Source organism: Protopterus annectens, chromosome 10.part0, assembly GCF_019279795.1.
Source record: "Protopterus annectens isolate FY-2018-M chromosome 10.part0, PAN1.0, whole genome shotgun sequence".
NCBI classification, from domain to species: Eukaryota; Metazoa; Chordata; order Ceratodontiformes; family Protopteridae; genus Protopterus; species Protopterus annectens.
Window position 1 is genome coordinate 1173030399 of NC_056744.1, and position 13168 is coordinate 1173043566.

Genomic DNA, 13168 nt, shown 5'->3' on the forward strand with positions numbered 1-13168 from the left:
TGTCAGGAACCAATGAGGTCACTCTAGCTGCTATAAGAACTTAGTCAAGTACATGCCAAATGGCTCATTGTACTCAGTTATTGGTGTAATGAGGGCTGAGTATAGTGGGACTATAATGCCCTTGGCTCTGGATGCCATACATTTACTTATACGTTCTGCCACATAGAAAGACTTCCTCACCAGTGTGGACCCGTGACAGTCAAAGTTCAGGCTACTGTCGATCTGTGTACCTTGATCTCTCACCTTTGAGTCAGCTCTTAGAGGTGTGCTATTGATGTTGCAACTTGCAGGGGTATTTGACTTCCCAAAGGTATGATAATGCATTTTTTCACATATAGTTTTAGGCCATGGTTCTGGCACCAATCATTTGTCTGATCTAAACCCCTCCTGAAGGATATCTACATCACTGGGGGATTCAAATGATTCCCCCAGCATGCAGTCATAAGCGAACTTTGCCATGCAGAGGCCTTCCACATTATCCTTGACTTCATACCAGAGTGCCTTGGTCTGAAGGTCAGTTGCCTCATCAGATCTGAAGTCATACATTCTGGACACTCAGATCAAGAGAGGTCCTAAGCTGTCAGATGATCACCAGCAGCTGCATAGACCTGGGAAGCCCAGATATGTAATCAGGGTGAGCTGGGATTGTCTAAGCAAAGCTTTCAAGTGCGATATATTCAACTTCCAGCTCCAGACAAGCTGCTTCTGTATAATTACAGAGGCTTGTGGACATGCTGATGAAGTATTAAGAAGCTGTGGCCAAAAAGTGGTCCGTATATGACTGTAACCTTAGGACCTTCTGGTTAAGTCATGTTAAAGAAATGGCATTACTGGCAATTAGTGGGGGGTTCCCCTGGATATGACAGACTGGCAGGCCAGAAAGGTACTAACTACAGTAATCACTGAAGCAACAGCATACAGGCAGAGTTTGATAGGACTATGGAAATAACTTTTGGACAACCTAAAAAATGTTCCAGCAAGCCATCTGGTGACTCATGAGGAAGAGATGGGATGTTTTCCAGACAATACACAGTAAGGGTAGATAAATGATGATTTTAATGGGGTCACTGTTGGTAGTTAGAAGGAACACTTTAAAGAACTCCTGAATCTCATGGACATGCCTCGTTTGAGGAGGTAGTGTCAGAAGCGGGTGGTGGAATCCAATCCATTTCAATAAATGAGGTCACTGTGTTTAATGAGAGTGATGAAATCCATCTGGAAATGCTAAAGTCTGTGAACAGTTTTGGAATATTGATTTTAGTATGTTTTTTAATGTTGCATGGAAGGGTGGGATAGTATCTATTGATTAGCAAACAAGGATTGTTTTTTCCATTTTCAAAAAGGGAGATGGGAGGGTGTGTTCTAGATACAGAGGGATTACACTCGCAGGATCTCTGGGAAAGCATATGCCAGAGTACTGCAAATGAAATTCCCTTCAAAAGTCAAACCTCAGATTCAGCATGAGCAATGTGGATTTCATCTTGGACATGGAGGAGTGGGTCAACTGTTTTTCATTGCATACATAGTGGAAAGATTATGGGAGTTAAACTTAAACAATACTGACTACATATATTTTGTAGATTTGAGAAGACCAAGACTGTGTATCCTGGAATGTCTTGTAAGTGCTACAACAGGGTCCATGGGCTTCTGCTGTGTACCATTTGGTCCCGGTGTTTGAGGAGGGAGAGTACTTATGTTCTTGGTACTAAGCTGAATATGCTCAAAGTAGATGCAGGACTCTAGCAAGGGTATGTCTTATCCTCTTTGTGATTTTCCTTGACAGTATTTCAAGACATAACAAAGGTCTGGAGAGTATCCAGTCTGGGGATGCGGAAGTTGCATCTTTGTTGTCCTTTTATTTTCAAATGACTGTGACCTTCAGCATGCACTGGAGTAGGTCATTGCCAACTCTGAAGCAGAAAGAATGAGAATCAAAATCTTGAAATCAGAGGTCATGGTTCTGTTCCCAAAAGGAATGGATTGCTATTTTTTAGAGAGAACAACTAAGTGGAAGTGTTTTAAGTACCTTGGGATCTTGTTCATGAGTGACGGTAGAATGGATGAGAAGGTGCTGTACCATAATGTAGTGAAGAAGTAAGCTTTGACTAGCGACCAAATGTATGAGATTGCAGATGCACTTAGCAGAAGTGAGGTTCCCCCACATTACAGCAGGGCTGACTCTCCATAACAGAGTGAGGAGATGAGCAGTCTCATAGGATGTCTAAATACAGCCACTACTCTTCTGTACTGAGAGGAGTCAGTTGAGGGGGCTCAGGAACACTCGGAGTATGTCCCCTGAGCATATTCCATGCAAACTGTGCAAGACATGTTCCACTGGGCAGAAACCATGGCTTGTACTCAGTACACACTGGAGGGTCTCCCTTTCTTAGTTAGCCTGTGAGTACCTGATAATTCCATAGGATAAACTTCAGACTGTTGCTGAGGATTGCGAAGTTTGGTCTACTGTGCTTAATATGTTACATCTGCAAATCTCATCTTGATAGGTGCTTAGAAAATTATAATGATGGTAATGTTTTGCTTTCTCAGCCTGTCTTCCTTGGAGCCTTCCATTCCATTAGCTTCTCATTACATGGATAAGGTATTCTTGAAAGGGGGTTCTTCATTTTAGCCTTCTTAGGAAATTGCTGCTTCCCTAATAATGATTTGAACTTTTTAGTTGGATGCTGTCATAAGGCCTCCTGTCAAATGTTCTTATTACTATTCCAGTAACAAATTGTTATCTTATTGTGAAATATTACTGTTAACGTCACTTCTGTCAAAGAATCATATCAAAGATACAAAGCAACTGGGTCATGTGGCCATTTATACCTTGCCAGTATTCATCCTTTGGCCATACCTTGCTTTGTCAAGGAGGGATAGGCCAGTCTTGCCGGGGGTGAATTTGTGAATACCTATCCAATTGTCTAATTACTTTGTGTAGGAATATACTGTGTCACCTTGATCCAGAGTAGAAATTTGTTCCAGAGAAGGAGTAGTCATTGCATGATTAATCTTTTTCTCCACCTTGATTTTTTTTTTTTTTTGCTGAAGCAGGTTCAGACCTCTGGTCCTAGTGTTCACTGGACTGTCATTTTAATTTCTCCAGCTGTTTACATTTTTAGTGCTGTGACAGGAAGGGATCCCATTCCTTAGCTGGGTCATAGCTAAAGTTCATGAAATGACTATTGCTTTAATCTTTGATGTTTGCCAATAGCAGTTCTGCAGTAATATTAAGCTGTTCTGTATTACTAACCTGTCTGCTCCCAAAAGTTCGTTTTGGCAAATAAAGTAGTCTAAATGGGATTGCTGGTGGATCCTATTTAAGATTTTAAAAACATGGAGTCCAAAGAAAGAAAACATAAAGAAATTCCTGAATCAATGAAGATCTCAAATTATTTTGTGGTTTTGTAGTGTAGAAGTCCCTTTTGATATCCCATGTGAGGGAATGTATCTATGTCACTGTTACATATATATTTTTAACTCTGAGGTTGCATAACCTTGGGGAAAGGAAAAACATAAAAAGTGTATAGCTTTAACTGATTTACTCATAATTCCCGCTGTAGGTCAATTGGAGTTTTCCATTTACTTATTCATTTTGTATTTAATTTAATTAAGTAAATGATTTCCTTCTTTCTTTCTTTTTTGTAACATCTGATCTCTTGAGCTTTAGAATTCTGAATGAAAACCTTCACTGCTTATATAGATTTAAGATGTTGTTCAGTATCTTCCCTTACCAGATGTCTAAGACCCAATCCTGCAAGTCCCATCATGTTGAAACAATAAAAAAATCTAAATTGTGATTCAAACAAATAACAGCAAATTACAAAACTCACTGTTACAAGCTTAAAATAATTTTTCAGAGGGTCAGAGCTCCCCTCACACCACTGTTGATTATATCTTTCAGTAGCAGGAATATTTTGACATACTGCAGCATCAGACTTTGTATATAATCCCCCCTGAATGCACTGTCAGATGTCTTTTTCTGAGGATCACATTTACAGTCCTCAAAATTCCAACCGGCACCCTGCTCATCAGATTGGGTGAGCCCATTCAGAGCCTTATCAACACTTATTCTGCATAACAAGCTGCTAACTCTGCTACCTTCTATACGAAGGTTTCTATAGCAGTTATCTGTGAGGTGCTGATCTTCTCTTCAGTCTTCACCTTCATCAGAAATTATTGGACATGGTTTCTAAGGCACAAGTTGTTTTTGCCAGAACTGTTGCCCAAGACATCTTTACTGGGTCCCCCACTAAGCTGTTGGATTTGTAGCTTGATTTCTTTCCCTTTTATTTTGACTAATATGTGAAGACAACTCTGATGAGAAATATAGTACAACTGTATGAAGTACTCATCGTAACTGTAGCTGAATGAATCATTATCTTCACATTTTGAGCCGTCTCCCACTAACACCAGTTTTATGTTCAGAAATGTTATACATTGGCCTGTGATTATTGCTGAGAATTGATTGTTTGTTCTCACATGGGGTATAGTTGTCTGAGATATGACTCTTTTCTGACTATAGAAACACACAAATTAATCAAAGGATGGAATTTTCAGATATAACTGTTTAGCATGTAGGCTGTCAGACAAAGTGATTCCACCCAATTAAAATCTAAATTGGGGCCCTAAAGGAACTGTAAACATATGTGTTTATGCATGTGTATGTATGTGTCATTTCTCTGTCTGAGTGCACATTACATTATAAACACAACTTCAGTACATGCACTCCAGATTTTCACATATTACCAACAACATAGTACTTTCCTACATTTCCAAGTTCTTTTACTCTTCACTTTGGACACTGACATATTCCATCTACGTTTATCACACAGAACAAAATATAGTGAGTATGACTTATTAAAATCCAGTCAGCTATAGCAAATTGCTTATGTACTTACTGGGTATGATCTATTAAAACAGTCAACTGTAGTGAACAACTTAAAAAGAAAAGCACACTTGTCCCTCGTGTATAGGGGCAGCATGTAAATGTCCCAACATATCCTTGTTCTGCCTATCTCTAAGTTATTTGTGCAAAAAATATAAGCGTAAAAACTAACATGGGAATGTAAGGTAGCCTTCTTAAGATCTAACACATCATTAACTTAGTAAGTACATATGAACCTATTAAAGACATGCTATGACATATGTTATTGTGGTGGCTAATCAGAAAGTTCTCCCTTACCCCAAACAAGGCAGGAACCATCTTTGTTCCTCTCACTTTTATCAGATGTAGGAACGTGCAACCAACCTAGTAGAAGAGTTTTGTCTCTTTTACTCAAAATATTAAAACAAACCCTCTCACATCAGCCAAAGGGGATGGCCACATTGTTAATAATAATTTGTCCTGTGATTATTATAGATGGTTGAGCTGACAACCAGAGCATCTAAACAAAAGGAAGAATCTATATGAAGTTTTTTATAATTTCTCTTGAATGGAAAAGATTTTCTTTAAAACATTTTAACCAAATTCTGTATCAAAATACAGGATGAAGACGACACTTCATCAGTACTTGTCACATCTGTCTTATTATTGAGTCACATGACTACAGAAGAATTTGACTATTAAAAAGCAGTTACATAAACACTACTTGTTTCACTGTCGGCAGGCCTACATCTGAGGTAAAGGGGCACAAAATCTGCAACTACAACAGTCAGTGGAGGGACAAGGTAGACTGGTAAAACTCAGTATGCCAGTCTTATTCATACAAATGTAATAGGTGAAAGCTGAAAGCAGCACATGTAAAATGACATATCAAAAACACACATGTTCAATATGATGGCAATTACATGTAGCACACAGCCAGTCCTGATAAGTGCTCAGCTGCACTTCATTCCATGCTGCAAACTACACTTAATTGGTTTATTGAATAATTAGTTGTTTTGTATTGCTGCACCAATATAGCCAGACACTTATAATAGTCACTGGGGAATATTACTGGTCTCTGCTTGAGTGCTGAGCACGTCTAGTTTGAGATTCACCAATTTGGTGCTTTTGATTTGGTAACCATATGCACTGTTAGGACCCACTAGAGTGAGTCCTAAAACATGAAGCCTGAATGGTTATAAAAATGGACTTACATATACTAAGTCCAAAATTGCCATTTCTCAGGATATTCCCTTTTCTCCAAGTTATGAAGATAGTTATGAAGATCTTGGAGTTTATATATATATATATATATATATATATATATATATATATACATATACATACATATATATATACATATATATATATGGGCCCACTTCTAAATGTTGACATTTCAAAGCGCTGACTTTCTTATGGTGCAGACCATAAGATCAAAGTTTATATATATTAGTTATACATATACATATATATATATATATATATATATAATTATATAGTTATATATATTAGTTTGAAGGGTGTGGAGGCTTGCCACCATACAAAAAAACTTTAAAGAGCAATCTTTGAGAGTCACTCTTTTCCTCGGTTTTCAGGGTGTTTTTTGGCCCCTCATGGGGCTCCCTGTTTAAATGTTGGTACTCTGAATTGTTTTGTGCAGGTGGACAAGACCCCCCCTGCACCCCCCAATATGGGGGCAAGTCCACCATGCCCCCCCAACTTTATAATAACCAGCTCCAAGATTACCATACCTCAAAGAAAAGAGAATATCCTGAGAAATGACTATTGTGGACTTAGTATATGTAAATCCATGTTTTCACCCATTCAGTCTCTGTGTTTCAGGATTCAGTATAGCAGGTCGCAGTATTCAAAATGGTTACCTATTTGGTCCTATTTTTATTTTTTTATGTATCAAACAGCTTAGGCCTCATTTTATTTCATTCCAGGAAGCACATTTGAGGGTTCATGAAAAATTCCTAAAATATGCTGCAGGTGGTGGGTTTTCATGTTATCTCATAGGCAGAAGGAATAGTACACTGATTTTGATAACTAGAGTGACCCCATTTGAAATACCAGTGCATTTGTCAGTTCCCAGTGGGAGAGAGAATGTGATATAAGAGTTTTTAGCAGGGCATTTGATTACAGTTGTGAGACTGTATATCCTCACATAAATGCAACTGCTCTGGTGGTCAGAATGATACAGGAAGGGTTTGCTTAAAGGGACTGTGGAATTATGTTTACAGGCAGAAGACTCAATATGTGTTGTTAAAGGGATAAAATTTACTGTAGCCAACAAAGGCTACATATCAGTACAGTAAGCAAATTTCTTAGGCGGCCTTTTTTAACTAGACAAATGATTTACCTTCATTTCTCCCTCAGGTTGTCTTCTTGCAGAAACACCTTTTATCCATGATTCTATTCATATTCAAGAACTGATAAAGTGATAGCCTCAGTGGAGCACTGCCATATGATCAAGCAAGTGGAATATGATCCTATTCATCTAGGAGACCATGCCTCTAGCCTCTATAGTTTTAAAACTATGCTTGATTCAGGAATTTTTTCAGAAACATTGGAAATTAAACCTTTTTTACTGCAAGGGAGGTCTTTCTAAAGTTAGGATCAATGTACTCTACCAGGCATGGTAAGACATTAGAATGGATGTTTTTACTACTCTAATGGCGCAGTGAGATGAAAGTTAAAATGTTACTTTTCTGGAGGAATGTACAGGGAACTGTATTAAGTACACATTGACAAAATGTCAGACATTTCAAAATGAGTTATTAAGGGGCAGAATAAACCTACTCAGGTAGGAACTGAAGGAGATCTTGACACTATTTCAGCACTTAAAGAGAAGAAATGTTCTAAATTGTTAAATTATACAATGATAAAGGGAGGATGAGGAGGTTGAAATATTTCAAAGCCTCACCCATTGTGTCTGTTGTTCTGTGGCTGAAACAACAGTTAGTGGCAAGAGTGGTGAGTAGACTCAGGTGTGTAGACTTGGACCCAGCTCAGGTGAGATGCTTTCATTCCTGGGAATATTGTAATAGGAGTTCTCTCTTATCATTCAAAGTTATATAAAGGATGCTTGGAATGGAGACTTCATCTGGGGGAGTTGAAACCTCCTCCTTCCAGTTACCTTTTCCAAAGTTGACCAGTGAGCAAACAGAAGCTCTAAGTAGGTGGAAACAGCCTTGAGAAGGCTATTTAGAAGTAACACCAGGAACAGACGGCCTTCTTCTAGAAGATTGTTTATAGGAGTCTTACAAGTTTGCAAATAACTTTGCAAAACTCTTAACTATGTCATTGCCACAGGTGATTCTCCCTCTACCTGGAAACACATTATAATTTTAGTTATCCTAAGATCCACATCTCAGTTTTTGACCTGCTGTAAGCCTATATGCATAGTGAGTCATTACAGCCTTTCTAGCTGAAGATGTCTATAAAGCCCATACCCTTTCGTAATAGCCAATATAAATGCTGAAAAGGCTGAAACAGCTTTTAGTTAAGTTGACTTGGAGTTTTTGTTCACTGTAATGGACTATATAAGACCCCCCCCCCCATTAATCATAAGACTGCTTAGGAGATTATATAAGGTAAAAGGTAAAAATGGGAGCAAGACTCTTGCTGTTTGTTATACTCTTTGTGGGAACTGGGCAGGGCCGTCCCCTTAACAGTTCTCTGACTATATAACTTCCTGAGTATAACTGACTAACAAAAACCTTCTCAAGAAAATCTGTTCATTCTTACACAGCATGAAACAAATTTACTTGAACTTCCCCCAACAAGTATAAACAGTTACTTGGTTTATTTCACCTTTAATGCTTACTCTGCTCAAGGACTCCCTACCTCCTGTCCCCCCACTCCTGGATAACAGCTTTATAGAAATCAAGAGGAGGCTCTGCTCCAGAGGCTAACATAGAATTCATTAGATGGTGTCAGACTTTGGAATATATGTGAAGGATGTGAAGTTTTAAGTGTTACTGTGCTTGACTGCAGATAGCTATATCTAACAATGAAACGATCTAACTTTAGTTAAACTTATGATGCTGTATGAAGACATAAACAAGGGAAAGTTGAATCTACGATAACATCAGAAAAAATAAAAACTGGTTGATGGATCATGGAGAGAACAAGATCGTCTTATCATGAACTGAAACCTATTCACCAGTCTACCAGATGGCAACATTTTGTACCATTACATGATAGGGAACATAGAAGATCTGCAGGCTTAACGTGCTGAAAACAGTTATTGGAAGATGGGGGAGTAAGTTTGAGCTTGATAGGAGAAGTTTGGAAAATGAAATATTTAATAGCAAGACACAAGACTACCCACCAATAATTATGCTGATATTTGATACTAGAACCCTATTAATTCCTAGCAAAGGTATGATACATATGACCTATAGGATGTTCTCTAAGTGCTAGGTAGGGGAAAGCATAGAGATTTGGGAAAATCCAGAGAATAAAACTCTGTCAACTCCAAAAATGTCTCCTTGTCAAGTCCCTACTTAAGCTCCCCACAGCCCTATTATATACCTTCTCAGTCCCTCCACCTACAGCTAAGTTCTCCATTATTGTGGATACTTATTAAACTCTACAATCAATACTGTTGGACTTAACTCTTTTTGTAAATATGTAAATATATTTTAGTCTATAAAAATATTGGTATGTATATATCGTGTTTGCATTTCTGCTTTGTTTCTCTAACTTTTTTGTATAACTGATGTTGACAATATTTTTGACTCAGATGTTTGATTCTCTGTAAACTGTGATTTTTCGAGCTTTGCTCCTTGTGTCTCCACTGAAAATGGACCAAAAGCCCAGCTGGAACAACCCGGTTAACTTCTTTTTCTTTTCGATGTTCCCATAAGAGGTCGCCACAGCGGATTATCTGTTTCCATTTCTTCCTGTCCTCTGCATCTTGCTCTGTCACACCAACCACCTGCATGTCCTCTCACCACATCCATAAACCTTATCTTAGGCCTTCCTCTTTTCCTATTAGTTGGCAGCTTCATCCTTAGCATCCTTTTCCCAATATACCCAGAATCCCTCCTCAGCACATGTCCAAACCAATGCAATCTCACCTCTCTGGCCTTGTCTCCAAAACCGTCCAACCTGGGCTAACCCTCTAATATACTTATTCCTAATCCTGTCTACCCTCATCACACCCAATGCAAATCTTAACATCTTTAACCCTGCCACATCCAGCTCTGACTCCTGCCTTTTTGTCAGTGCCACTGTCTCCAACCCATATAACATAGCTGGTCTCACTACCCTCTTGTAGACCTTCCCTTTCAGTCTTACTGGTACCCGTCTGTCACAAATCACTCCTGTCACACTTCTCCACTCACCCTACCCTGCCTGTACTCACTTCTTCACCTCTCTTCCACACTCGCCATTACTCTGAACTGTAGATCCGAAGTATTTAAACTCATCCACCTTCGCTAGCTCTACTCCCTGCATCCTCATCATTCCTCTGTCCTCCCTCTCATTCACACACATATATTCTGTCTTAGTCCTGCTGACCTTCATTCCTCTCCTATCTAGAGCATATCTCCACCTCTCCAGGGTCTCCTCAACCTGTTCCCTACTGTCACTACATATCACAATGTCATCTGCAAACATCATAGTCCACAGGGACTCCTGTCTGATCTCATCTGTCAACCTGTCCATCACCACTGCAAATAAGAAAAGGCTCAGAGCTGATCCCCGATGTAATCCCACCTCCACCTTAAACGCATCTGTCACTCCCACTGCAGACCTCACTGCTGTCACACTATCCCTCTTCTTCTCCTTCTCCTCCTTCGGCCAACAGTAGTCCAATTTCCTCCAGCACCCTGTTGGCCAACAGTACTGGTGGTGGTCATTGTTAACCCAGGCCTCGACCGATCTGGTATGTAAATCTGTATTGTTTTCCGCATATCTCATTTGGCACATGTTTTACGCCGGATGCCCTTCCTGACACAACCCTCCCCATTTATCCAGGCTTGGGACTGGCACGAAGAAATGCACTGGCTTGTGCATCCCCAGTGGCTGGGTTCTAGACCAACCTGGTTAACAAATGTCAATAAATAAAAAATAAATAAATAAAATAATTTGGGAGAGGGAAAATAAATCCCCCTAATAAACAAAAGATAAGCAGATCTATTTTTCACCCCCCAGGTATGCTACTAGATGCAGGAGGTTTGCTTTCTTTAGTTGTCAGTGGCAGTTCAAATAATTGTACATTTCTGCTCTCCTTGCTAGATTGTTCCCAGCTACTTTCCCACTTTGTTAGGGATGTGATAGAGAATAATTGGGATACATATTTAAAAGGAACCTGGAGCCTGAAATCTGAAGTAGATGAAGTGTGGAATAGATCCATAATGATTTCCCCATTTTAATTGTTCTTGTATTTTGTAGAACTAGATTGTCATAACAGAGTACAAATGGTGTCACTGAATCTAATTATATGTACTAAAAATATGTATCAGTTGTAAATGGAAGCAAACAGCTGGGTATTATCCAGGTGGCCTTTCCTGGTAAATATCCTTTTAAATTTACTAAAAGAATTAGAACTGCTATCAGAATGCTTAAAGATGTGGGGAAAAAAAAACAAGTAAAAATGGGTAGTGTTGAGTAGATGGCCGTTTGACTAAACTCTTAGCCCAATGGGGATCCTACATGAATTAATAGCCGCTACCTTCTTATTGCCAACTCTCTTATATGCTGCTTCTATCCTAACAAACTTAAATAAAACTCAAAAAAAGAAACTTGCTTCCTGCTACAATAAACCCAAAAATAAGATGAATTGGTGCAAGTTAAACTGTAAACCAAAGAGAAAGGCACCAAGGAACCGTAGATACTGTATTTTAATATAAAAATATATAAAATCATCCAAAATAAAACATAAGCGCTTTCATCATATTAAAATGACTTCATCAGAACAACCTTGTTATTAAACACAAATGTTATGATATAATTTACAAATGACTGTATGAATAATTTCATCACTAAATAGCAATTTTTATATATATTTTATATATATTTATATTTATACTTTGTTGACTAGGTTAGTCCCTAGTTAGTCTCTTTTCAGAGGGGAGACCTGAGGTGGTATTTATACTACTATACCCTGCAGATTTTCAGTTAAGGACCTCTGCCCTCCTTAAAAGTTTGGTAGAGCCTTAGGGTAGTTAATGGCAAGACACACATGGCCTCTAATGAAATAGCCTTATATTTCCTATTATTGAATTATTGATTACAAATATTAATAGCTTGAATTGCATAGACTAGCATTAGAATACTGATTGTCTGTCTATTCTGAGTGTTGCTGCTAGCCTAAGGCAGCTGCTCTTGTCCCTTTTATCCTATCTCCCAAGAATCATAGTTGAATTAGCATCTCTGCTGTCTTCTATCATCTATTTCAGTAACTGAATCTGCATGCCAGCTACCATCATTGTAACAATATTTTCTCATATCCAAATTAAACTATGTTCTCTTTATCTGCTGACCATGACCTGCCTGTTCCATCTCCCATTTCCCATCTCTCCTTTCATCTGTGAAAAAAAGGTTGAGCTCCCTTAGCCTCGCTTCATATGTCAGAATCTCCATTTCCCTCTTCATCCTAGCCACTTTGCTCACTAAGCTTTCCAGCATTGTAAGCACCTTTATCCAAAAAGGCCTACAAAACTGCAGAGAGCATTCCATCTATGGACCAACTAGCATCTCATCTAGGGGTATTATCAACCCACTATTTTATCTCTTGATTCTATTCTTCCAGTAGCATTTTGCAGCATTTGAATTGCCTTTGTTGATACCTTTTCACGTTGAGCTTGGGGTTTCTTTTTTCATAATAATAATAATAATAATAATAATAATAATAATAATAATAATAATGACCATCAGGTCATATTACTGCTCTGGATTCCTTAGTCTGACTACTCCAGTTATATATTCTGCACTTTTATTGTCATTTCCTAGATACAGCACCATACACTTTGATGGGATGAAACAAAGTTTCAACATACCTACAGTCTCCTTAAGATCCTTTGCCATTCCCTTATCCATGGTGTCATCTGCATAGAAATGCATCTTGTTCTTCATGCCCTGTATGAGGACAGAGATACCATGACCCAGGGTTGATTCCCACAGCACACCAGTTGCAAACTTCTAAGCCTCTTACTGCTCCTCATTTTACACACAGTTTTTTTACCTTGACTTGCCCATCTCACTTTTGCCAGAACCCTGTAGTTTGACACATTGTCAAAAATCTTGCTGAAATTTAGACAGATCGCATTTACAGGGTTACCTTTGTCT